At 37.3% G+C, this 5,000-nt stretch overlaps 1 protein-coding gene across 1 annotated transcript in view; it reads right to left on the bottom strand.

Annotated features, from left to right (window-relative positions):
- LOC143027476 (uncharacterized) overlaps nucleotides 1-5,000 on the bottom strand; it is a 343,655-nt gene that overhangs the window by 144,211 nt on the left and 194,444 nt on the right. The gene's annotated exons all lie outside the window — the stretch shown is intronic.

Raw genomic sequence — 5,000 nt, 5'->3', positions numbered from 1 at the left:
AAATAGGGTTGCGTTAATCTTAATAAAAATTAATCTCCAGTCATAAAAAATCCTTTGCATTTTTGAGCCGTAGCAGTGTCGCGAAAGTTTCTATCGTATTAATGATTACCGCCTTAAATTTCTTTGACTAAGAACCACAATCCTGCAGCAGTCAGCAACAGTACTCGGTCCATTTCATAGATCACTTCGAGAAAGAGCATTAATTTGTTGCTTGTTTTGTGTGAACATGTAACTGTTTTATATTGCCATCTAATAAGAAGAAAACAGTCGCCAAAAGTCAACTTTTGCGTGAAAATACTGTAGAACAATGGATAGGAAATAGATGTTCTTTGACGTCGTTTATCCCGTGAAATTACCTTGTGCAGATGTCCATTATTAATGCTTCATTATAGTACTAAATATCTGAGATTTCTTACTGCAAAACCTTTATGTGACAGCTCAGATCGTTAGAAGATTCGAAACCTGATATAATCTTACATCTAAATTTGGGCAGACTGAAATCTACAGCGATATGTTCTATAATATCTATCTATCTATCTATCTATGTATCTATCTATGTATCTATGTATCTATATATATATGTATATATATATATATATGTATGTATATATATATATACATTTATATACACATATATATATATATATGTATATATATATATATATATATATATATATACTGTATATATATATATATATATATTTGTATATATATATATATATATATAAATGTTTATATATATAATATATATATATATATATATATATACATATATATATATATATATATATATATATATATATATATTTGGTTGAAAAATACAGCAACTTCTATATTTATGTACTTGTTGATACTCTATTTTGTGAACTGTAGACTTATGCGTAGAATTGTGCATAGAAATACAACTGCCAAAAGGCATAGTAAAACATATTGGATTGTTCTCAATCTATTTGCGACGTTTCGTGCACTTTGTAAATTTTCAAGTGATATTGATTACAATAAATGACATGACTTTACGTTATGGTATCAAGAGAATACATGGTACGGGGGTGAGGTCATGTATGAATGATCAAGGAGGGGGAATGGTGGAGGAACTGCGTTCGGTGGTGGAGCTATGTTAAGTGGTGGAACTCCGTGTGGTGGTGCACTTCGTTGGCGGGATCATGGCGAGGTCTCTAGATTGGTGATTCAAGTTTGGAGAATTCTCTTTAATAATAATGGCCTCGAAAATTTGCAATCGTTTGGTATTCTGTGTTTGTCCAATGATTTTTGTGCTTTCCACCAACATTTCCTTTGTTAGAATGGTGTTGTGGCATGTAATTGTGTGAGGTTTTGGTGTACTATTTTAGAGGTGGCGATAAATTCTTCTACTAAGTGTTGTTGTTGTGTATCCTATGAATGAGGAGGGTAGGGACGCACAGTTCCCTATTTTGTACGAGTATTCATACACAAGATAACTCCTTTGGAGGTCTAGGGTTTCCATGGAAGGGCTATTTTTCATGAAAAACTCTTTTTCGTACAAGAATTACTCTCCACTTCCAAAATAATACACACACACACACACACACACACACACACACACACACACACACACACACACACACACACACACACACACACACACACACACACACACACACACACACACACACACACACACACACACACACACACACACACACACACACACACACACACACACACACACATATATATATATATACACCTCCTTATTTTTTTCAATTTTCTTCCTTCTATTCCACAGCCACCACATGCTACATTACAGCTGAAACTTTCCTCGACATTCTTCCTACACCTTCACTACCAACATTGTAACCATTTTTCACAGGTACGACATCTATTTTCTCCCTGTTATCCCAGGTCAAACTTTTTCATGTTCTTTTTCCTCAGTCCTCTACCTCCTCAGTTACTCATTACCTCTTCACAACCAACACTCTCTATTTTCTCCTCATTACTTAAACTCCGTATTTTACCTCCAGTGCCCCACAACCATCTCCAGACCCAAGTTTCTCCTTTTTCTCCCACTTGTGTGCGCCCCACCTCCATTTTCTCCATTCTCCCCCACCCCCACCTCATCTTTTCCATTCCTCCTGGAATGGCACGCATACTGGTACATTTGCATAAAGGTTATCAGAAGGCCGGAGGATGAAGGGCTTAGGGCCAGAGTGGACGAGAGAGAGTCCAAAGGTTAGCAAATATGCACGAGCGAGTATTTACAAAATCTCATATAACGATGAGTGCGTAAAGAAAATATAGATGTGAATGCAAAAAGGTCACCGTAGATGTGCTGGAGGGGAGAGGTTCGGATCACTGGAAAAAACTAAGGTTGAGGCAAAGAAATAGATGTATGTATGTATATACATACATACATATATATATATATATATATATATATATATATATGTACACACACATACATACATACACACACACGCGCGCGATCGTCGGATTGACGGCGAAGATTGGAACTCCGAGGGAAAAAAACGCAATTTTCGTGGATTTTAACGACGAGGGAGTAACTGTGTTGTATCAGTATGGAAGGAAAAAGCTCATGGTGTAGTGGGCAGGTGAAGAAAAAGGAGAAGGGGAGGGATTATTGAGGAAAATGGAAGAAAATGAGGAAGGGGACGAACGGGCCCCGGACGTCAGAAGGAATGTAAACAAGAGATGTGCAGACGACACAGCTGAAGTCGAACAAGTCAGTAAAGGCATTAAAATTAGAAATATAGATAAGAGCAGCGCAATAGAAAGTGGAGATAATTATTTCTATGGATTTAATGAGGGAGGAGATGACAACTTCCCCCGATTAGCAAGTCTAGAGGAAAAACTAACAAAAATGAACGAATCATGGGAGGTTAGGTTTAGCCAACTTGCACTAATTACACAAAGAGTTGATAAATTGGAAGAACTAATGAAGGAGAACCGAAACCTAAATAAATAGAAGAATTAAAAAGACAGTTAAAAGAGGTAAAGGATGAGAATGGGAAATTAAAGAGGAAAAATAAAGAAAATACAGAGTCCATAGTAAAAGAGGTAAGTGGTTGAAAAAGAGAGACAATATTCTTAATGATACATGAAAGTTTAAAAAGATCAACAAAGACCCTACAGTATTACTAAAGAAAAAGGTAAATCGACTAATAAAAGGGAATAATGCTGTCAGTAAAATAAAATTTGACAAATTTTCAGGCGATTATGGTACGGGTTCCTGCTATGGGACAGTCAAAACACACAAACCTGGTAATAAACTCCGTCCCATAATCTCTCAAATCCCCGCACCAAAGTACAAACTCGCTAAGAAACTGTGCTCCATTCTAACTCCCTCCACTCCCACCACCTATAGTCTACAATCCACAATCCACATCCGATTTCCTAGATACTATAAAGGCAAACTCTGCTAAAGGTAGAGTCGCTTCTCTTGATGTGGAAGGGTTACACACTAATATTTCCGTAGATCGCAGAAATAATTACATCATCAACAAAGTGTACTACGATGACACAACACCAACACTGTATATTCCAGAACTTATACTACGGGAACTCCTTATATGCTGTACTAAAGAGGTCCGTTCACTTGCCCCGGCGAAAACAAATATTGTCAAATTGATGGAGTTGCAATGGGATCTTCCCTCGGAGTATTAATGGCAAACCTCTTCATGGGCTGCGAAGAAGAAGAAGAAGTATTCAGAAAAACAGAAAAGCCAGATATTTATTGTAGATACATTGACGACATCTTCACTAAGACCAAGAACAGCAACGAAGCTGAAAAACTCCACGACCTACCTCAAGAGACATCTGAACTCACTTTCACTATGAAAGATAGCGTTGACGGAGCTTTACCCTTTCTCGACCTCCTAGTGAAACAAACTGAACATTCTTTTAATACAACGGTGTACACAAAACACACAAACCTTGGACACTGCCTTAATGGCTCTAGTGAGTGCCCTCAAAGATATAAGGACTCTACTATCAGTGCCTATATCCGAAGAGCACTAACTCACTGCAGCACATGGTAACATGTCCATAATGAAATCGAACGTTATACTCAAGTACTGATTAATAACGGCTTCAGTGAAAAAGAGATAAACCACCAAAAAAAGAAAATAATGGACGGCTGGCATAAAAACAACAATAATAATCAGAATAAAGAGAAAATCAACATCTATTATAAATCCATTTTTTTTCGTCAGCTTATAAAGATGAACGTATAATGAAACAAATTATGAAAAGAAACATTAAACCAGTCAATCCAGAAAAAAATACTCAACCTGATGATTTATTATAAAAATAAGAAAACTAGCCACTTCCTTATTGGAAACAGCCCCCAACAAGAGAGAAAAGAACTTCAGAAATCACATGTCATCTATATGTTAACATGTACACGAGGAAACTGTGAAGCCCTCCCATCCACCTATATTGGCATGACGACAATGAGGTTATCCCGTCGCCTCTCATACCACCTGACATCTGGAGCCCCTAAAAATCACTTAAGAGAAGCCCATGGCATATCATTAGCAAGAGAGACACTAGAGAAAAACACTGGGATTTTGGATTTATGTACTGACGATAGACGCTTCCCAATTTTAGAAGCATTGTATATTAAAGAGTGAAGCCCAAATCTAAATATACAAGCAGACGACCTTATAGCCCTCCCAAGCATGAGACAAACCGTTGCAAATCCAAACATGAGACATAACACCACAAACGCCAATACGAGACAAAAACCCAACTAGTGCAAATTCGAGACAAAAGGCCATAACCACAAGCATGCCACATTCCGCCACAACACGAACCCGGAGGCTCTTCAGTGCATGTGACATTTCGTCATTGCCCGAAATATCAGGTGACCTCCCTCAAAGTGATTAGCAAGTAAGAAACTCTGGTATAAAACTTAGAACTTTGATAAGATTCATCACATTATTTCTTATCCTGACAAGATAGAACATCCCTATAGCTACTGAAGAAGGGTCTTGGCTAATATG

Source organism: Oratosquilla oratoria, chromosome 8 (assembly GCF_046742065.1).
Source record: "Oratosquilla oratoria isolate Oo_2021 chromosome 8, ASM4674206v1, whole genome shotgun sequence".
Lineage (NCBI taxonomy): Eukaryota > Metazoa > Arthropoda > Malacostraca > Stomatopoda > Squillidae > Oratosquilla > Oratosquilla oratoria.
The sequence above is the reverse complement of the archived record's forward strand: the minus strand, read 5'-3'. Positions and strand labels throughout refer to the sequence as shown.